The sequence below is a fragment of the Lynx rufus genome, unplaced genomic scaffold (genome assembly GCF_022079265.1).
Source record: "Lynx rufus isolate CCGP_SWC_20201006 ecotype Redwood Valley unplaced genomic scaffold, mLynRuf1.p SCAF_8, whole genome shotgun sequence".
NCBI classification, from domain to species: Eukaryota; Metazoa; Chordata; class Mammalia; order Carnivora; family Felidae; genus Lynx; species Lynx rufus.
Genome location: NW_025814896.1, coordinates 104,715,934 through 104,737,993, shown reverse-complemented (window position 1 = coordinate 104,737,993; position 22,060 = coordinate 104,715,934). Strand labels below are relative to the sequence as shown.

Sequence of the window (22,060 nt, the reverse complement as noted above, 5' to 3'; positions counted from 1 at the left end):
GGCTCGGGGACTCGTCCCTGCACCGCTACCTGGACGGCGAGTTTTGGAGTCTCAAGAACGAGCCCCGCAGACTCCTGGGAGGCAGCCCGCTCTTCCGCCACAGGTACTGTGCCGCCGCAGGCCGGCTGGCCGTGTGCCCTCGGTCTCCGCGCGTCCCCGGGGGCACCGTCCGGGGTGCTCCGGGCCAGGACGAGGCATCGCCCTCCTACCCTGTGCAGATGGTGGGCTCTCCTCCGCAGAGGTGCGGGCACCGTAGACGGCCGCCGACCTCACAGGCCCGCAGGGAGGGTGGCCTCCGCCTGCCGGCTCCCTCCTACGCGGAGAGTGAAGGGGTGGGCCCGCCGCCGCAGGCGCGGTGATTTCCTGAGAGTCGCGGCTGGAAGGTTCGGCGCGGCTTCTAGACCTCAGTTGTTTGAATGCCCACCCTTCGTGTCCCACTCCGGGTGGTGGGAGAAGAGGCAGAAAATCCGGGATGGGGTGGGCGTGGACGGCGCCCAGGGTCATCGTGCCACCGGGTACGCAACAGGTGCGCCCGACCAGGTGCGCAGGAAGCGGGCAAGACAGCTTAGGCTGTGGGTGGTGTCTGCCTGGAAGAGAGGGACTTTTATTGGCACGGGGATGGACTGGCCCTGCGCAGGGCATATCTGGGCCTCTGGGGTGGGACGGACTCCCAGGGGCCCAGTACTTGGTTCTAAGGGGTGCTCAAGTCCACAAGGTCATTTGATGCCGGGACAGGTCTGAGAAGTGGACAGAGGGGCGGGTGATGCTCAAGTTCCATGGAGAGAACTCAGTGACAGGCAGTCAGAACCAGAACTCAGCACGTGTGTCCTATTGTGGGCTCTTTCTCCTGTGCTGGGTAGCTCACCCCTTCACAGGCAGTCTGAAAAGCCCACTCTTAGAACCAAGCTCTGGAGTTGTAGCTTAAGGAAGCCCTTAGTAAAAACGCCAGTATGTTGCGAAGGAAGATTAACTAGCTGGCAGTGCCCAGTCCACCCACTTTGAGCTTCTGTCTTAAGAATGAGCTGGGCTGAGGGGTGCCTGGGTGGCTCATTCGGTTAAGTGTCCAATTTCGGCTCAGGTTATGATCTCAAAGTTCGTTGAGTTCCAGCCCCATGTCCTCCCTGTGCTGACAGCTAAGAGCCTGGAGCCTGCTTGGGTTTCTGTGTCTCACTCTCTCTGCCCCTCCCCTGCTCACACTCTGTCTCTGTCTTTCAAAAATAAATAAACATTAAATGAAAAAAAACCTTTTTTTTTAAGTTTTTTTTAACGTTTGTCCATTTTTGAGAGACAGAGAGAACAGAGTGTGAGCTGGGAAGGGGCAGAAAGAGAGGGAGACAGAATCCAAAGCAGGCTCCAGGTTCTGAGCTGTCAGCACAGAGCTGGGTGCGGGGATCGAACCCACTGACCGCGAGATCATGACCTGAGCCGAAGTCAGGTGCTTAACCGACGGAGCCGCCTAATTTTTGACAGGCGCCCCTAGGTTTTTTAATTTTTATTTATTTATTTATTTATTTATTTATTTATTTATTTATTTATTTATTTATTTATAAAGAATGAGCTGGGCTGAGGTGGAAGCAGGTGCCTTGCCCTTGGGGAAGAAGCTGGGGTTCCTGCCCTGGAAGGGGGTGGACTTAGGGACAATGAAATGTGAGATGTGTAAGAGGGTGAGTATGTCCTGGAATGTCTTCCCTGCTTTCTCTTTATGTCATGGTTTTCAAAGTGTGGTCTGGGGGTACCCAAGATCGTTTCAGGAGATTCAAAGGGAAAACCAATTTGATAATAATGCTAAGATGTTATTAGCGTTTTCACTCTCATTTTTTCACAGTGTTCAGTGGTGGTTTCCAGAGACTACATTAAGTATAATATCCCAACAGATTAAATACAGAAGCAGATATGAGAATCCAGCTATCTTCTTTTTTTTTTTAATTTTAACTTGTTTTATTTTTTATTTTTTTAAATTTACATCCAAATTAGTATATAGTGCAACAATGATTTCAGGAGTAGATTCCTTAGTGCCCCTTACCCATTTAGCTCATCCCCCCTCCCACAACCCCTCCTGTAACCCTCAGTTTGTTCTCCATGTTTATGAGTCTCTTCTGTTTTGTCCCCCTTGCTGTTTTTATATTATTTTTGTTTCCCTTTCCTTATGTTCATCTGTTTTGTCTCTTAAAGTCCTCATAGGAGTTAAGTCATATGATATTTGTCTTTCTCTGACTAATTTCACTTAGCATAATGCCCTCTGGTTCCATCCACGTAGTTGCATATGGCAAGATTTCATTCTTTTTGATTGCCAAGTAATACTCCATTGTGTGTGTGTGTGTGTATATATATATATATATATATATATATACCACTTTATCCATTCATCCATGGATGGACATTTGGGCTCTTTCCATACTTTGGCCATTGTTGATAGTGCTGCTATAAACATGGGGGTGCATGTGTCCCTTCGAAAAGCACACCTGTATCCCTTGGATAAATGCCTAGTAATGCCATTGCTGGGTTGTAGGGTAGTTCCAGTTTTAGTTTTTTGAGGACCCTCCATACTGTTTTCCAGAGTAATGCAAGCTGCACCAGCTCTTGCATTCCCAAGAGAATCCAGCTATCTTCTATGAATCCCTTCCATTAAAGGGATTTGTAAAAATGCAAAAAAAAAAATGCCTCTTATTACTAAATTTTGGGGGGAGGCTAGAAAATATAGTTTTTTCATTAAAAATTTAATAAGTTTAATACTATTACTTTTCTTTTTCTTAAAATTTTTAATGTTTATTTATTTTTGAGAGAGAGAGTGAGAGAGAGGCAGAGAGAGAGGGAGACACAGAATCTGAAGCAGGCTCTAGGCTCCGAGCTGTCAGCCCAGAGCCTGATGTGGGCCCAAACCCACAAACCACGAGATCATGACCTGAGCCAAAGTCAGATGCTCAACTGACTGAGCCACCCATTACTTTCAAATGATTTAATATATATTTAAATATTTTCTGTCATAATTTCTAATGTGGTAAATATCGATAAATGCTTGAGGGTCTCAATAATTTTTTAAGAGTTTATTTTTCTTCTAGAGCAGTTTTAGGTTTACAACAATATTGGAAGAGAGATACAGAGATTTTCCGTATTTTGCCTGCCTCCACACAGGCATAGTCTCCCCCATTATCAACATCACCCCCCAGAATGATACGTTTTTTTAACCAAGATTGAACATCATGATCACCCCAAGTCCACAGTTTATGTTAGGGCTTACTGTTAGCATTGTACATTCTATGGGTTTAGGCAATACAATGGTACGCATTTATCATTATGGTTTATTATACAGAGTATTTTCACTGCCCTAAAGATCCTTTGTGCTTTGCCTATTCATCTCTCCCCACAAACCACCCCTGGCAACCACTGAACTTTTTACTCCATAGTTTTGCCTTTTCTAGAATGTCATGTGGCTGGAGTCATACGTCATTAGCTTCTTTCACTTAGTAATGTGCAATGAAGCTTCCTCCATGCCTTTTCATAGCTTGAGAGCTCATTTCCTTTTAGTGCTGAATAATCTTTCACTGTCTGGATGAGCCACAGTTTGTCTATGCATTCACCTACTAACGGGCATCTTGGCTGCTTCCAAGTTTTGGCAGTTAGGAATAAAGCTACTATAAACATCTGCGTGCAGGTTTGTTTGTTTGCTTGCTTGCTTGTTTATTTATTTATTTATTTATTTATTTATTTATTTATTTAAGAGAGAGAGAGAGAGAGAGAGAGAGAGAAAGCATACGTGAGCAGGGGAGAGGGGCAGAGGGAGAGAGAGAGAATCTTAAGCAGACTCCATGCTCAGCGCAGAGCCCTAAACAGGGCTGGATCCCACGACCTTGAGATCATGACCTGAGCCGAAATCAAGAGTCAGACCCTCAACCGACTGAGCCACCCAGGTGGCCTTGTGTGCAGGTTTTTATGTGAAGGCCTCAACCGTTTTTAAGAGTACAAAGAGGTCCTTTCAGTCATACTTTGGTCTGCTACAGCTCTGTCTTCACATGTCTACACGTCTCTGTTCCTGTACTCGTCAGTCTTCTCAGTGTCATTCCTAGGCTGTTATCACTGTGCCTTTTTCAGTTTAGGAAACTGCAATTTATTTATTTATTTAAAAAAATGTTTTAATGTTTATTTATTCTTGAGAAGAGAGAGAGAGCAGGGGAGGAGCAGAGAGAGATGGAGACGCAGAATCGAAAGCAGGCTCCAGGCTCCGTGCTGTCAGCAAAGAGCCCGATGTGGGGCTCGAACTCACGAACCATGAAATCGTGACCTGAGCCGAAGTCAGACGCTTAACCGACAGAGCCACCCAGGTTCCCCAGGAACTGCAGTTTAAAATATGGAACAAGGGGTGCCTGAATGGCTCAGTCAGTTGAGCATCCAACTCCAGCTCGGGTTATGATCTCACGGTTCCTGGGTTTGAGCCCTGCGTTGGGCTCTGAGCTGACAGCGAGGAGCCTGGAGCCTGCTTGGAATCCTCTCTCCCTCTCTCTGCCCCTCCTTTGCTTGTGCTCTCTTCCTCTTTCTCTCTCTCTCTCTCTCCAAAATACGTAAGTAAACATTAAAAAATAAATAAAATATGGAACAAAATTCTAATATTCAAACTGCTGACTTGGGCCAAGTAGAAATACTTCCCTGAGATTGCACCACTGGCTTAGGGATAGAGGGAAAGGCATACCAGCAGGTCACAAAGCCAGCAGGTGACTTGTTTCCCAGTGTGACCATCAACAAGTGATTTCACCTTACTGAGCTGCCATTTGCATATCCACAGAATGGGGATGGTATCTGTGCAGCTAGGTTATTATGTTGCTCGGATGAGAAACTGATGAATAGGTATTCAGTGATGCTGGCTGTGGTGTGATGCCACCCCATCCCCCCCCCCAAAAAAAAAACCCACCAAAAGAGAAACACCAAAAAAGAAAAACATAAGAACACCATTATGCTAACAAACACTTTTCTCTTCTTTCCAGTTCTCGTTTACTGACTTCATAAGTTTGGAGTTGTGATAAGAGCATAGACTAAATTTCATATTGTTTTTCCCAAGTGATTCAAGATTCTGATCTCTATTCGAAAGGTCACGCTGTACTATCAGATTTGATCTTATCACGTGCTAGAAGACAGCGATCCTGATTTCTTGATGTTTTAAACGTTCTGCCAGAATAGAACCCCCCGTAGGAGACCAGAAATAAAACTTCCCTAGTCACTGATTCGCTGAGGTGTCTGGTCCTCCTCCCCAGGCTTTTGAAGTTAAAATGGTGTTGGGGGTGGGGTGGGGTTTGTGGCCTGTGGCCACAAGGTTCCCTGAGTGCTGTGTGTGTGTGTGTGTGTACAGTGGGAAGTTTGTACAGGGTCAGGCACTCCCAGGACATAAGCTGGGAAATAGATTGCCTCTAAAAGAACAGAGGTTGTGTAATTTCCTGTGCACATGATGACTACCCTCCTCAGCACTGGGGTTCGCCTTCTACACTCTGCTCCCAGGGGCGGTGTGGACGCAGCCCAGGCTCCCCTCCTAAGGAATGGCTTGCCCTGTCTCCCAAAGACTGGCTTGTCAGGCTGACTCCACACTGTCCCACTCCGTTAGAGAGTCCCCCCCCCCGGCCCCTGGGATACCACGGTTGCTGAGGGCCAGGCTGCCCTGTGACAGCATGCTGTTTATTTTGACAGGGGGAGGATTTGGGGAGGCTCGAGGTTCCTCACTGGGGTTTGCGAGGAATGTTTAAAAGCAACGTGTGAAACGAGATATGCTTTTAACATGTTTTTGAGTGAGTTTCTTGGCCAACGGGAGCTCTTTCCTGAGGGCCGGGCTGGTGAGTGGGTATGCACGTGTGTAGGTATGGCACAAGTCCCTCAGGACAACAACCTACAAAGCCCCACTAGATGTTGCTGGTCTCTTAAAACCTTTTACCTGCCCTTCCACAGGGTTCCCCTCCCTGGTGTCAATGTGCTGGCTCCCCTCACCCCTTCTTTCTCTCTACTCCCTTGGCTTCCTCTCCCTAGAGCAATGCATGTATCTCTTCCTAACTTTTGATAATTTTCCCCTTAAGTCTTCTTTACATATGCAAGTATACGTGAAGACGGTCGGTCTCATTGCAAAAGGCCAAATAATTTGGAAAACTTGAAAGGTTCCTAAGCTGTCCCCTCCTCCAACTACTTTTTTCATTGTAGTCAAATACACATAAAATCAAATTTACCACTTTTTAAAAAATTTATTTATTGGGGTGCCTGGGTGGCTCAGTCGGTTAAGTGTCTGACTTCAGCTCAGGTCACGATCTCACAGTCCGTGAGTTCGAGCCCCGCATCGGGCCCTGTGCTGACAGCTCAGAGCCTAGAGCCTGCTTCACATTCTGTGTCTCTTTCTCTCTGCCCCTCCCCAGCTCATGCGTGTGTGCGCGCGCACTCTCTCTCTTTCTGTCAAAAATAAATATTAAAAAATTTAAAGTGCTCACTTCGGCAGCACATATACTAAAAAAATTTTTTTAGGAAGATTTATTTATTTACTTTTGAAAGAGAGAGAGAGAAATCTCAAGTGGTGGAGGGGCAGAGAGAGAGGGAGAGAGAATCCCAAACAGGCTCCGCACTGGCGGCGTGGAGCCCGATGTAGGGCTCGGCACGGGGCTCGAATCCACGAACCATGAGATTGTGAGCTGAGCCGAAGTCCAGTGCTCAACCCACTGAGCCACCCAGCTGCCCCAAACTTACCACTTTAATAATTTAATTGTTAGGTGTGTAGCTCCATGGCATTAAGTGCATTCATGTTGCTGTGCAACCACCACTACCATCTCCGGAACGTCTTCATCCTCCAGATAGAACTGCTGTACCCATTAAATGATGGGTATTGTTCCTCTCTGGGAATTGTCTTTCCTTCCTCTCTCTCTGCCAGCCTCTGGCAACCACCGACTCTACTGTCTGTCTCTTGACTGTTCCAGGAACCTCGTATAAGTGAAATCACACAATATTTGTCCTTTTGTGTGTGGCTTATTTCGCTTAGGGTGATGTTCTCAAAGTTTCTCCATATTGTAGCATGAGTCAGAATCTCCTTTTTAAAGGCTGGATAACACTGCATTGCATGGATATAACATGTTTTGTTTGTCCATTCATCCATAGATGGACATCTGATGCCCCAACCACTTCCTTTTTTTTTTAATTTTTTAAATGTTTTTATTTATTTTTGAGAGAGAGAGAGAGAGAGAGAGCACACACCAGTGGGGGATGGGCAGAGAGGGAGGGAGACACAGAATCCGAAGCAGGCTCCAGCCTCCGAGCTGTCAGCACAGAGCCCGATGCGGGGCTTGAACTCACAAACTATGAGATCATGACCTGAGCTGAAGTCAGATGCCTAACCAACTGAGGCATGCAGGCGCCCCCCCGCCCCGCCCCAAACCACTTCTAATACTTTAGTGTGTGGTAGGGTTTCTTCTGCTTCTCCTTGTTTTTCTATGAGTTCCTATGCACATGAACAGTATGTTTTTCTATAAGCAAGGTCAGCTATGTGTTTTATTCTACAGCTTTCTCTTTCAGAATTTAAGTCTTATTATCATTGTGTGATATAGGAACATTCTTTTTTTTTTCCAACTAAAACAGTTGACAATTTTATTTTCACATTTCACAATACAAATGAAGATTCCTTTTTTTTTTTCTTTTCTGGTCCCACTACTTCCCCTACCCAAACTATCCTCTCTTTGATAAGAAGGGGGAGCAAGTCTTCCTTGTCATGCTGTTAGAAAACACCTAGAGTCACAGCACCATGATCTCCTGGTGAAGTAGAATAAATAATATAAAATGCATATGAAGAGGCTCCTGTCTCTCCTTACCTGTCTGGTTGAGTCATTCCTGGCCAAGTAGGTACCGTTATGGGACAGGTGGGAGGTCTCATCACGGGGGGGTCCAGACATCATTGGCGTGTGGCCTCTGATAGGTGGTCTCATTCCAGGTACAGTTCCCCCTGGCATCCTCCCAGGAGGAGGAAGGCCCCCCATATGGGGTGCTGGCATCATACCCGGGCCAGGAGGCCCCGGGAGACAGGGGGTGGGGTGGGGAGGTGGGATCATTGCCCTGCAGGAGGAACAGAGGATGGAGTAAGAGGTATCTTTGCTTGTTGAAATATTGCAGTTGCTCTGTGGGTAAGGCCCTGAGCCTGCTCTCCCATCCATTTCTGATAGGCTTGCACATTCTCTTGTGTTTCCTACCGCTGCAATGCGTCTTCCTCACGGATGGAGAGTCATGGGTGAGGTATGTGTCTTAGTAATCACAATAAAACTTAGGTTTGCTGCTCTGCAGGCCAGTGGCCACTCTGTCCTGTGCCGTGTATGAATATTCTTAGTGCAAATAGTACAACAAGGTTTTTAATGAAAAACAACCTCCCTACCCCACCTGCCTCTGTCCCTCATTCCTTTCCTCATTGACAACCACACCCAGTTCTTTCTTTTTTTTTTTTTTTTTTTAAAATTTTTTTTTTTTCAACGTTTATTTATTTTTGGGACAGAGAGAGACAGAGCATGAACGGGGGAGGGGCAGAGAGAGAGGGAGACACAGAATCGGAAACAGGGTCCAGGCTCTGAGCCATCAGCCCAGAGCCCGACGTGGGGCTCGAACTCACGGACCGTGAGATCGTGACCTGGCTGAAGTCGGACGCTTAACCGACTGCGCCACCCAGGCGCCCCAACACACCCAGTTCTTTCACCAGCTTCTTCTGTTATTGACCTCCATATTCCTAAACAACATGCTTTTTTTTTGGCATTTTATAACCTCTTTATTAATATTTTAATCATGAAATGCTTTAGACATATGTTAACATTTTAAAAGTCAACATTTTGAAAAATTACATTGCATAGTTAGCTATTTTTGAGAGGCCCATGGATCTTCTAAGACTTTTTAATGCCAGATAAGCTACAAAGTATCTGAAACCTTCTAAACCTTTTGAAACCTCTTTTTTTTTTTTTTTGGTACTTTTGAAATTTCTTTTTTCTTTTCTTTTTTCTTTTTTTAAATTTACATCCAAATTAGTTAGCATATAGTGCCCATTTAGCCATTTAGCATATAGTGCCCATTTAGCCCATTTAGCCCACTTAGCCCATCCCCCTTCCCACTACCCCTTCCGTAATTCTCAGTTTGTTCTCCACATTTATGAGTCTCTTCCGTTTTGTCCCCTCCCTGTTTTTATATTATTTTTGTTTCCCTTCCCTTATGTTCATCTGTTTTGTCTCTTAAAGTCTTCATAGGAGTGAAGTCATATGATTTTTTTCTTTCTCTGACTGACTAATTTCACTTAGCATAATACCTTCCAGTTCCATCCATGTAGTTGCAAATGGCAAGATTTCATTCCTTTTGATTGCTGAGTAATACTCCATTGTATATATATACCATCTTCTTTATCCATTCATCCATCGATGGACATTTGGGCTCTTTCCACACTTTGGCTATTGTTGATAGTGCTGCTATAAACATAGGGGTGCATGTGTCCCTTCAAAACAGCACACCTGTATCCCATGGATAAATGCCTAGTAGTGCAATTTCTGGGTCATAGGGTAGTTCTATTTTCAGTTTTTTGAGGACCCTCCATACTGTTTTCCAGAGTGTCTGCACCAGCTTGCATTGCCACCAACAATGCAAAAGAGATCCTCTTTCTCCGCATCCTTGCCAACATCTGTTGTTGCCTGAGTTGTTAATGTTAGCCATTCTGACAGGTGTGAAGTGGTATCTCTTTGTGGTTTTGATTTGTATTTCCCTGATGATGCGTGATGTTGAGCATTTTCTCATGTGTCGGTTGGCCATCTGGATGTCTTCTTTGGAGAAGTGTCTATTGATGTCTTTTGCCCATTTCTTCACTGGATTATTTGTTTTTTGGGTGTTGAGTTTGATAAGTTCTTTATAGATTTTGGATAGTAACCCTTTATCTGATATATCATTTGCAGATACCTTCTCCTATTCTGTCGGTTGGCTTTTAGTTTTGCTGATTGTTTCCTTCACTGTGTAGAAGCTTTTTATTTTGATGAGGTCCCAGTAGTTCATTTTTGCTTTTATTTCCCTTGCCTCCAGAGACGTGTTCAGTAAGAAGTTGCTGCAGCCAAGATTAAGGAGGTTTTTGCCTGCTTTCTCCTCGAGGATTTTGATGGTTTCCTGTCTTACATTGAGGTCTTTCATCCATTTTGAGTTTATTTTTGTGTATGGTGTAATAAAGTGGTCCAGGTTCATTCTTCTGCATGTTGCTGTCCAGTTTTCCCAGCACCACTTGCTGAAGAGACTGTCTTTATTCCATTGGATATTCTTTCCTGCTTTGCCAAAGATTAGTTGGCCATACGTTTGTGGGTCCATTTCTGGGTTCTCTATTCTGTTTCACTGATCTGAGTGTCTGTTCTTGTGCCAGTACCATACTGTCTTGATGATTACAGCTTTGTAGTACAGCTTGAAGTCTGGGATTGTGATGCCTCCTGCTTTGGTTTTCTTTTTTAAGATTGCTTTGGCTATTGGGGGTCTTTTCTGGTTCTATACAAATTTTAGGATTATTTGTTCTAGCTCTGTGAAGAATGCTGGTGTTACTTTGATAGGGATTGCATTGAATATGTAGATTGCTTTGGGTAGTATTGACATTTTAACAATATTTGTTCTTCCTATCCACGAGTATGGAATCTTTTTCCATTTTTTGTGTCTTCTTCAATTTCTTTCATAAGCTTTCTATAGTTTTCAGTGTATAGATTTTTCACCTCTTTGGTCAGATTTATTCCTAGGTATTTTATGTTTTTTTGTGCAACTGTAAATGGGATCGATTACTTGATTTCTCTTTCTGTCGCTTCATTGTTGGTGTATAGGAATGCAACTGATTTCTGTGCATTGATTTTATATCCTGCAACTTTGCTGAATTCATGAATAAATTCTAGCAGTTTTTTTGGTGGAATCTTTTGGGTTTTCCATATAGAGTATCATGTCATCTGTGAAGAGTGAAAGTTTGACCTCCTCCTGGCTGATTTGGATGCCTTTTATTGCTTTGTGTTGCCTGATTGCGAAGGCTAAGACTTCCAATACTATGTTGAATAACAGTGGTGAGAGTGGACATCCGTGTCTTGTTCCTGACCTTAGGGGGAAAGCTGTCAGTTATTCCCCATTGAGGATGATATTAGCGTTGGGTCGTTCATATGTGGCTTTTATGATCTTGAGGTATGATCCTTCCATCCCTACTTTCTTGAGGGTTTTTATCAAGAAAGGTTGCTGTATTTTGTCAGATGCTTTCTCTGCATCTATTGAGAGGATCATATGGTTCTTGTCCTTTCTTTTACTGATGTGGTGAATCACGTAAATTGTTTTGTGGATATTGAACCAGCCCTGCATCACAGGTATAAATCCCACCTGGTCGTGGTGAGTAATTTTTTTAATGTGTTGTTGGATCTGGTTGGCTAATATCCTGTTGAGGATTTTTGCATCCGTGTTCATCAGGGAGATTGGTCTATAGTTCTCCTTTTTCGTGGGGTCTCTGTCTGGTTTTGAAATCAAGGTAATGCTAGCTTCATAGAAAGAGTTTGGAAGTTTTCCTTCCGTTTCTATTTTTTGGAACAGCTTCAAGAGAATAGGTGTTAACTCTTCCTGAAATGTTTGGTAGAATTCCCCTGGAAAGCCATCTGGCCCTGGCCTCTTGTTTTTTGGTAGATTTTTGATTACAAATTCGATTTCCTTACTGGTTATGGGTCTGTTCAAATTTCCTATTTCTTCCTGTTTCAGTTTTGGTAATGTATATTTTTCTAGGAATTTTTCCATTTCTTCCAGATTGCCCATTTTATTGGAATGTAATTGCTCATAATATTCTCTTATTTTGTTTTTATTTCTGCTGTGTTGGTTGTGATCTCTTTTCTTTCATTCTTGATTTATTTGGGTCCTTTCCTTTTTCTTTTTGATCCAACTGGCTAGTGGTTTATCAATTTTGTTAATTCTTTCAAATAACCAGCTTCTGGTTTCATTGATCTGTTCTGTTTTTTTTTTGTTTGTTTGTTTGTTTGTTTGTTTGTCTTTTTTTTTTTTTTGGTTTCAATAGCATTAGTTTCTGTTCTAATCTTTATTATTTCCTGTCTTCTGCTGGTTTGGGGTTTTATTTGCTGTTCTTTTTCCAGCTCTTTAAGGCGTAAGGTTAAGTTATGTATCTGACATCTTTCTTCCTTCTTTAGGAAGGAGTGGATTGCTATATACTTTCCTCTTATGACCGCCTTTGCTGCATCCCAGAGTTTTGGGGTTGTGGTGTTATCATTTTCATTGACTTCCATATACTTTTTAATTTCCTCTTTAACTTCTTGGTTAGCCCATTCATTCTTTAGTATGATGTTTTTCAGTCTCCAAGTATTTGTTACCTTTTCAAATTTTTTCTTGTGGTTGATTTCGAGTTTCATAGTGTTGTGGTCTGAACATATGCACAGTATGATCTCGATCTTTTTTGTACTTACTTAGGGCTGATTTCTGTCCCAGTGTATGGTCTATTCTGGAGAGTGTTCCATGTGCACTGGAGAAGAATGTATATTCTGCTGCTTTAGGATGAAATGGTCTGAATATATCTGTTAAGTCCATCTGGTCCAGTATGTCATTCAAAGCCATTGTTTCCTTGTTGATTTTTTGATTAGATGATCTTTCCATTGCTGTGAGTGGGGTGTTGAAGTCTCCTACTATTATGGTATTACTATTGATGAGTTTCTTCATGTTTGTGATTAAATGATGTATATATTTGGGTGTTCCCACATTTGGCACATAAATGTTTACAATTGTTAGGTCTTCTTGGTGGATAGACCCCTTGATTATGATATAATGCCCTTCTGCATTTCTTGATACAGTCTTTATTTTAAAGTCTAGGTTGTCTGATATAAGTATGGCTACTCCGGCTTTCTTTTGTTGACTATTAGCATGGTAGATGGTTCTCCATCCCCTTATTTTCAATCTGAAGGTGTCTTTAGGTCTCAAGTGGGTTTCTTGTAAACAGCATATAGATGGATCTTGTTTTCTTATGCATTTTGTTACCCTGTGTCTTTTGATTGGAGCATTGAGTCTGTTGACGTTTAGAGTGAGTACTGAAAGATATGAATTTATTGCCATTATGATGCTTGTAGAGTTGGAGTTTCTGGTGGTGTTCTCTGGTCCTTTCTAATCTTTGTTGCTTTTGGTAGTTATATATATATTCATCTTTTCTCCCCTCAGAGAGTTCCCCCTTAAGATTTCTTGCAGGGCTGGTTTAGTGGTCACAAACTCCATTAATTTTTTTTTTGTCTGGGAAACTTCTTATCTCTCCTATTTTGTTTTTTAAATTTTTTTTTCAACGTTTATTTATTTTTGGGACAGAGAGAGACAGAGCATGAACGGGGGAGGGGCAGAGAGAGAGGGAGACACAGAATCGGAAACAGGCTCCAGGCTCTGAGCCATCAGCCCAGAGCCCGACACGGGGCTCAAACCCACGGACCGCGAGATCGTGACCTGGCTGAAGTCGGACGCTTTAACCGACTGCGCCACCCAGGCGCCCCTTATCTCTCCTATTTTGAATGACAGCCTTGCTGGATAAAGAATTCTTGGTTGCATATTTTTCTGATTCAGCACATTGAATGTATCCTGCCACCCCTTTCTGGCCTGCCAAGTTTCTGTGGATAGGTCTGCTGCAAACCTCATCTGTCTTCCCTTGTAGGTTAGGGACTTTTTTTTCCCTTGCTGCTCTCATGATTCTCTCCTTGCCTGAGTATTTTGTGAATTTGACTATGATATGCCTTGTTGATGGTCGGTTTTTGTTGAATCTAATGGGGGTCCTCTGTGCTTCCTGGATTTTGATGTCTGTGTCTTTCCCCAGGTTAGGAAAGTTTTCTGCTATGATTTGCTCCCATAATGCTTCTACCCCTATTTCTCTCTCTTCCTCTTCTGGGACCCCTATGATTCTGATGCTGTTCCTTTTTAATGAGTCACTGATTTCTCTGATTCTTATATCGTGCTCTTTTGCCTTAATCTTCCTCTTTTTTTTCTGCTTCATTATTCTCTATAAGTTTGTCCTCTATATCGCTGATTCTCTGTTCTGCCTCATCCATCCTTACCACTGCTGCATCCATCCATGAGTGCAGCTCAGTTATAGCATTTTTAATTTCATCCTGATTAGTTTTTACTTTTTATCTCTGCAGAAAGGGATTCTAATCTATTTTCAACTCCAGCTAGTATTCTTATTATCGTGATTCTAAATTCTGGTTCAGACATCTTGTTTGTATCTGTGTTGGTTGAATCCCTGGCTGTCATTACTTCGTACTCTTTCTTTTGGGGTGAATTCCTTCGTTTTGTCATTTTTGAAGGGAGAAAAGGAATTAATGAGGTAGAAAAATTAAAATTAAAAAATATTAAAATTAAAAAATTAAACACACACACACACACACACACACACACACACAGATCAAATAAATGATGCTAGATCCTGGGTGTGTTTTGGTCTGGGTGTTGAAAGTGGTTTGACAGAAAAGTGGTTTGACAGAAAGTGGTTTTAGAGAAAAAAAGGGGGGGGAGGAAATCGTTTGAGAATTTGAAAAAATGAATACACTGAAGTAGACTAAAATGAGATGATGGGAGTAAAATAGAATTTGAAAAAATTTATACAAAAGTAAAGAATATAGTAGAAAAAATTTTATGAAAAATATTTTTAATAAAAATTAAAAATAAAAATGAATTTTTTCACTTTCTGTATTCAAGAAAAAGAAAAGAAACGAAAAAGAGAAAAAAAGGAAATCTTTTGAAAATTTGAAAAAGTGAATACACTGTAGTAGACTAAAATAAAATGATGGAAGTAAAATAGAGTTTGAAAAAATTTATATAATAGCAAAAAATGTAGTCAAAAAATTGAAGAAAATGTTTTTAATAGAAACAAAGTAAAAATGAAGTTTTTCTGTTTCTGCATTCAAGAAAAAGAAAAGAAATGGAAACGACAAAAAAGAAAAAGGAAAAAAAGGAAATCGTTTGAAAATTTGAAAAGTTGAATACACTGAAGTAGACTAAAATAAAATGATGGAAGTAAAATAGAATTTGAAAAAATTTACACAAAAGTAGAAAATATAGTAAAAAAATTAAGGAAAAATATTTTTAATAAAAATTGAAAATAAAAATGAATTTTTTCTCTTTCTGTATTCAAGACAAAGAAAAGAAGTGTAAAAGAGAGGGGAAAAAAAAAGAAAGAAAATTGAATAGATGGACCTGCTAATAGATTGAAATAGGACTGAAATTACTTCGTTTTCCCCTAGAAGTCAGACTATGTAGTGCTTTATAGTCCATAAACTAAGTAGGCGGTGAGACTTGTGTTCTTGAGGAATGAGGTTGGCCCACTTGGGCGGGGCTCAGTGTAACGGCTCCGTTCTCCACTAGATGACGCTGCTAGCCTACTGGGGTGGAGTGTTGTGGCACTCGTAGGTGCATAGGTGCATGCACGGGAGCAGTGAAATGGTGCCACCCAGCTACCCAGTCCCTAGTATTGGAACTCTGTTCTCCTTGATCAGCCGTCGCGCACCCGTCTTCTGTCTTTAGCTTTTGTCCACTCCCCGCTTTTTCACTGTCTATGACCAGGCCCCAGGCAGTACCTCTCTCCTGAGTTTTGTCTCAGATGCGGCTGTTTTCCCCGACCCCTTACTTCTGAAGGACTGCGTCTTTGACCCGTTCCACCCCTCTATGGGAGGGTCTCACCGAGCAATGGCCGAATGCTGGCTGCAACCAGGAACACTTGTCAGATCCTGCTGCTGCCAGTGCCCTGAGACTGCGGCCAGGTGCCAGCCCGCCCCAGAAAAAGTTTGCTAGATAGTGTAGCAGCAGCTTTTCAGGGATTATGGAAAATCACAACACACATCTGGCACCAGGCTTCACCCTTAATGACCTTGTTCCAGCACCAGTGAATGTGGCCATTTTCTGGGGCTGCTGGGACCAGGTGGTTTCAACAGTCTCTACCAAATGTCCTTCCAGCAGTGGAACCACGTTTCTGCATGTGGCCCAAGAACCTCTCGGACCCCACCCTGTTCCTGGGGATTCGCCCTTCCTACCAGAGCACCGCCAGGTATCGAGCTGCAGAGTTGCAACCTTTGCGCTCCCCTTGTTTACAGTCTTAATGGAATTTAAACCCACTCCTTTCTCCCTTTTTAGTTTAGTCCCTGCGGCTGTTTCCAATTTTCCACTTTCTCTCCAGCTGCTTTTTGGGAGGAGTGCTTTTCCCGTATTTTCTGCCCCCCCCCCGCCCCGTGCCCCCCCAGTCTCTGTCCTCTCTCTGCTCGCAAAAGCACCTCCCTTCCCTCGCCTTCTTGCTCCCCAAGTTCACTGATTTCTGTGGTTCAGGTTGTGCAGATTGTTGTGTTAATCCTCCAATCGACCTAAACAACATACTTAAACCACCACTTCTTGACTATATAATGACTATTATAGAAAATGAAGATCTCACTGCTGCATTTTCTTTGTCTATGCTCTGAAAATCACCGTGTCACCATTTTTATTTAAATCACTCTCCAGTATTCACATTGCTGTGACTATATAAATATTATTCCCAGCTGTGCCCCATAGTGCACTGTATTTCATTTCCTTTCTTTTATAACTTTTTATCATTTTATCAGTTTCTCCTTTGTTCATTTGCTTAGTTTTCTATAAACTCATCAGTCACTGACACCACAGTTTGGTATAGAATGGTTACACTCCTCTCAACTTAGTAAAACCTGTAAGGTAATTGGCAATTCCACTCCCCCAGCCCCTGTGGACACATCCCTCCTGGAGACCTCCTTCTGGGGCTTCTGTCTGGATTGGCTTTCTATGTGTTTCTTCAGTATTATCTTAGGAATTGCCTTTGAATCTCCTCTGTATTCCCAGGCTTTCTCTTCCTTAGTTACCCTTTGTGGAGTATGGCCACAAATTCCTTAATGCTACTCCCACTGAGAGGTGTGGTTGTGTCCCCTCCCCTTGAATCTGGGTGGCTTTGTGACTGCTTTGGCCCACAGAATATGGCTGAAGTGACAGCATGCTAGTTGCCAGGCTCAGGTCCGAAGAGACTGACACCTTTCACTTCCTGTCTTTTGAGGTCCTGAGCGTCCATGTAAAAAGGTCTGCTAGCCTGTGGCTGGTCCATGGAGAGAGGCTGCAGGAAGAGAGGTGAAGAGTTGCTAACCATTCCCAACGGCTCCAGCTCTCAGCTGTTGAAGTCATCTGAGCTGGGGCTCCAGACACTGTGAAGCAGAGACAAGCCATCCCTACTTGTTCCCGTGTGTCCAAATTCCCGATAGGAAGCAGAGAGATAGAAGAATACTGATGCATTGCTCTTTTAAGCCGCTAAGTTTTGGGGTACATTGTTACACAGCTATGGAGAACCAGAACAGTCTTTCATCTAATAGCTTCCTGAGAAAGAATATAAGAGAAGTCACTTTTGGAGGTTTTTGAGATTTTTATGTCTGAAGATGTTCACCCTCCAATTGACTGAATGTTCTTCTGGGTATAGAATTCTAGACTGGAAATAAAATTTCCCCCCGATTTTTAAAGGCTTCATGCCATTCCTTTTGGCTATGTATCCAGCATTGCTATTAACAGATATTACCTCTTCTGCACCCTGACCTTTTATAAATGGCTTCTTTTTCTTCCTTTTGGAAGCCACAGCATTATGAGCATTCTTCTTTAGCACCGGGTGTTGCATCATTTACAGAGTGATCTGATGTGGGTGTCTTTTGCTTTCAGTGTGTCAGGCATGTAATGGGCTCTTTAATCTGGAAACTCATGCTCTTCAGTTATTTGCACTATTATCTGGAACTCCTTTTGTTTAGATGTTGAAACCCCTGACCTTGTCCTTTGATTTTCTTATCCTTTCTTCCTTATTTTCCATCTCATTCTTTATTTTTTTGTTCTACTTCCTGGGAGATTTTCTCTACTTATCTTCCAACTCTTCCTGAGTTAAAAATATCTTCTGTCATATATATTTTTTAATGTTTATTTATTTTTGAGAGAGAGAGCGAGAGTGAGCATGGGAGGAACAGAGAGAGAGGGAGACACAGAATCTGAAGCAGGCTTCAGGCTGTCAACCTGTCAGCCTGTCAGCTGTCAGCACAACGTGGAGCTTGAACTCACAAACTGTGAGATCATGACCTGAGCCAAAGTCGGATGCTTAACTGACTGAGCCTACCAGGCGCCCCTCTTTGTTCCTTTTTGTAATAACACCTGTTCTTGTCTTCTGATTTCAAAATTTCTTACATTTTTAGATGTTCCTTTCTATTCCTCTGCTTTGTCTCTGTTTCCTTTGGTTTTCTTTTTTTCCATTTGTACCTTTGACCTCTGATTTTTGTGTTTGAAGCTTTCCTTAAATGTCTAGTCCATCTTGGCTGTTTGCTCACAATAGGAGCAAAATAAAAAATACAAGTAAAATTCTGATGTAAACAGGCAGGGTTGCTGGCCACAGGCTTTCCTGATCACAGAGTAGCCCCTTTCAGTGACAGATCAGTATTACGTTTTGTTTTGGACAGAGTTACTTTCTCCAGAAAGGACTCTTTTAGTTTTCTGAGGAATGGTGGGTAGAGGATGAAGGACAGACAGGTCATAATCCTGGCTGCCTAAAGTGACTGTGAGCAAGGCTCCTCCCTACGTGACTTTAGGCTAACTAGAAAATGCTCCTTTCCTAAGACATTTGACTTCTGTTTGCTGGAGAATGCGTGTTAACTCTGATTTTGTTAGAACAAGTCACTTTATAGCCATCTGCTGGGAAGTTGTCAAAGCTGCCCGTGATGTACAGGCCATTCCTGATGTTTGGTTATGTCCTCAGTGTTGGTAAGTGGGGCCTCTGGCTGAGGGGTCTCCCCCTGGCCCCACTGTTCTCAGTGTGCGCCTTCTCTGTTGCTCTCTCAACGTCTCCTTCTCCTGACAGTGAACCTTCAGGCTGTGATGAGCTGGGGGAGGGGACTTGGAGCTGTCAGAGGTGCCTGGAGCCTCCAATCCCCAAGCCTTAGTGGAGTTCAGTTGTACCAGCTGGTTGACTTCCCGGCCCCATAAACTTGGCATTCTCTGTTCTGCGATGTCTGCTCCCCATTCACCTGCCTGGTCACTTTTTGGCTGCCAATATGTTGTTGCTATCCTTTGTCTGCTGTCAGTTTCTCTTCAGTTCTTGGTTGGCCCATGTGGGTAGTCACTCCTGTTTCGGGTGCAGAGATGGAAACACAGCTCACATTGGCTTCAGGCGAAGAGGCTGGAATTCAACTGCGTGGGTGGTGCTGTCAGGAGCCCAAGCATTGGGCTCTGATTACCTGTCAGTCTCTTTGTAACGATGGCTTTATGGAGCACGTGCAAACCTCTGTTTGTTCTGAAACTGTCTGTGGGATTACTAAGGGCGCTGCAGACTCCTTGGTCCCTGAGTGCTCTCCTCACCTCCTCCTCGGCTGCCATGGGAGAGTATTGACTCAACCTCTTCTTGACCCTTGAAGGATCTCAGGCCTTGAAGTCTGGGTTGTAATTAGCCCCCAAGGGAATTTCCATGTCCATCTTTCCAGTTCCCATTTACTTGCTTTTTTAAAAAATTTTTTTCTGTTTTTATTTTATTTTTGAGAGAGAGAGAGAGAGCGTGCGCAGAAGGGGGGAGAGGCAGAGAGAGAGGGAGACACAGAATCCAAAGCAGGCTCCAGGCTCTGAGCTGTCAGCACAGAGCCCAACACGGGGCTTGGACTCGTGAACTGCGAGATCATGACCTGAGCCAAAGTCAGATGCTTAACTGGCTGAGCCGCCCGGGGGCGGGGGGGGGGGGTCCCGGTTCCCATTTACTTATAAATGGACAGGTAGGTGGATAGGTGGCTCTCAAGGTTCAGCAGGGGACCTTGGCTCCTGTGCGTGTTGCTTAACCCACTGAGGGTGATTCCTACATAGCTGTCGAACGGGTTGTTGTTGAAGACGAGGGGTTTCCACTTTGGCCCCTGCAGACCACGTGTACCATAACGTTCAACCAAAAGCGTCCTTTGTGTGACCAACAGTGTCACCACAGCTGGAAGCACAAAGCCCAGCAAGCTAGCAGAGTCCACCATTCCATGGGCAGGGCACAGCCCTAGGAGGGCGTCAAGGCCTGCTTATGCCTGTCGACCACAGATCTAGCCATCCTCCAATACACTTAGTTAAGTGGTGCTGCCCGCCCATTTCTGTTTTCTCAACCAACCTCTCTTGTGTCACTTCAGCCTCAGCACCTCTTATTCGCACCCCCCAAAATAATCCTCTTTGTTTGAGATTTCAAGTCCCCTTTCTAAGCCAGATGCCGTCCTGGAGGCTGGGATCACAATGATAGCCTGGAGCTATGAGGAGCCACCCCTCGGGCTGAGCTGGTGCGGCACCCTCGGAGTCCTGGTGGGCAAGGTCGAGCCAGCAGCAGTCTCTGGCACGCATACCTTTACCTAGTGAGGGAACATGTCTGAGTTTGTTGAAAGTTCCTATCTTTTGTCTTGGGGGATTGTACCTGTTCCTGTCTTCTGCTCATTTGGTCATATATCTCCTTTCACTTCCTTCCTGCTCCCTTCCGACCCTTTCCTCCTTACGTCCCCTTCCTGCACCCTCCCTCCTGGGGACTTCCTCTCTCAGCCCACACACACCCCACTTCTCAGCGGATCCTGCAGAGAGACCCGGTTCTTGCTCCCCTGCCTTCTCACTGCCCCAGCAGCCCGTCCTGACAGAACCAAGGAAAGGTAAATGCTAAAGCAAAGGCTTTCTACTGCAGAAAACAACCCTGCCGTCCCTGGGGAGGCAGGAACGGCTCTCTGGCCACCGGAGGTCTTAATGATAATGTGTGAAAGCTCTCTCAGTGTCACGCTGTTTGGGGACCCTCCTTCTCCTCCGGTGTCTTCCAGTCTAGAGGCTGAGCTCCTTGAGGGTAGGAACAGGCCGGATCCGTTTTGAGTGCCCCGTGTTTGGTGTGGTGCAGACGCTTACCGAAAGCGCGGGAAGGAAGACCGAAAGGAAGGATGGAGAGGGAGCATCTCTTCACCCGCAGTCACTGGCCGGCAGGCCAAGGATGCGGGAATGTGGATTGGCAATGCCTCCCGTCAGGGATTCCCATCACATTTTTGTCTCTGGCCGAGAGGATCTTTTCTCCCGCCTCCCTCCTTTCTCTCTCTCTCCCTGCCTTCTTTCTGCTACTTTCGTGGAGTTTGCCACTGAGCAAGTGTACTTCTCTGTGGTTGAGCGAACCCCACAGCTACAATTAAACCGCAGTGCTTAGAAAACCCTTCCCGTAGCGTTTTCTGTCACCCTTGCTGGTTCAGGGCCTTAGTCTTTGACACTTACCACAGGATGATTTAACGGTTTCTGTTTCCATTCAGGGTCAGGTCATCCAGGCTGTGCGAGGGCTCACGGGGGTGGGTGGAGGCTCTGGAAGGTGGAAGGTCAAGTTGTGAGGCAGCTGTGGCACTTACTGGAAGACTGAGGGTTTCTCTTCTCGCTGCTTCTGGGGGTCTGTTCTTCACTGCTGCCTTTCATTTGTGCGAAGGCCTGGCAGTGGGTCCCGCCTCATTTCCTAAGGGAGACGGAGCGTTTTGATTTTTGCCATTTTCAACGAGAAGAGAGTGACCGAGGGAGTTTAACCTGGGCCAAGCTGGAGATGTCTCCCGAAGCAAAATGATTAAAGGGACCAGGACAAAAGAACAGGTTAGTGAAGCAGAGGCAACCTGTGACACCAGAGTTGGTTTCCAAGTTCTTGTCAGTATTCACTCCAGAACGTGGGTGCCGCCCAGATAAGGCTCGGCACCAAGGATATTTCTTGTCAGGAGGGCATTCACGCTTGGTATCTGAAAATGTGCTTTCCATTGCCCTAAAACTGATTTTTGATTTAGATTTTGAGAGGAAAAAAATAACACACAACTGCTTTTTTAAAGCGGTTTTCGGTTTGTTGGGTTTTTACAAGGTTTTTCAAAAAATGCACAAAGATCTTTTTTGTTGTTGTTATTGTCGCCTTGTTTCTTGTCTCTTTTCAAAATGGACTTAATTTTGGAATAATTCTCAATTTTTAGAAAAATTGTGAAGAAAATAGAGTTCCCGTATACCCCTCAGCAAGTTTCCACTGTTGTCAACATCTGACACAACCACGGTACGTTTGTCA

At 44.0% G+C, this 22,060-nt stretch overlaps 1 protein-coding gene and 1 pseudogene across 1 annotated transcript in view; one reads left to right on the top strand and one right to left on the bottom strand.

The window, feature by feature from the left end:
* Window positions 1-7,813: 7,813 nt before the first annotated feature.
* LOC124503956 (U1 small nuclear ribonucleoprotein C-like) lies at window positions 7,814-19,374 on the bottom strand (annotated as a pseudogene).
* Window positions 19,375-20,583: 1,209 nt separating this feature from the next.
* Window positions 20,584-22,060, top strand: part of LOC124503727 (acyl-coenzyme A oxidase-like protein) — a 194,342-nt gene continuing 192,865 nt past the window's right edge. The window contains exon 1 of the mRNA XM_047068960.1: window positions 20,584-20,651. The gene's annotated coding sequence lies outside the window, so the exon portion shown is untranslated. The remainder of the gene's footprint in view (window positions 20,652-22,060) is intronic.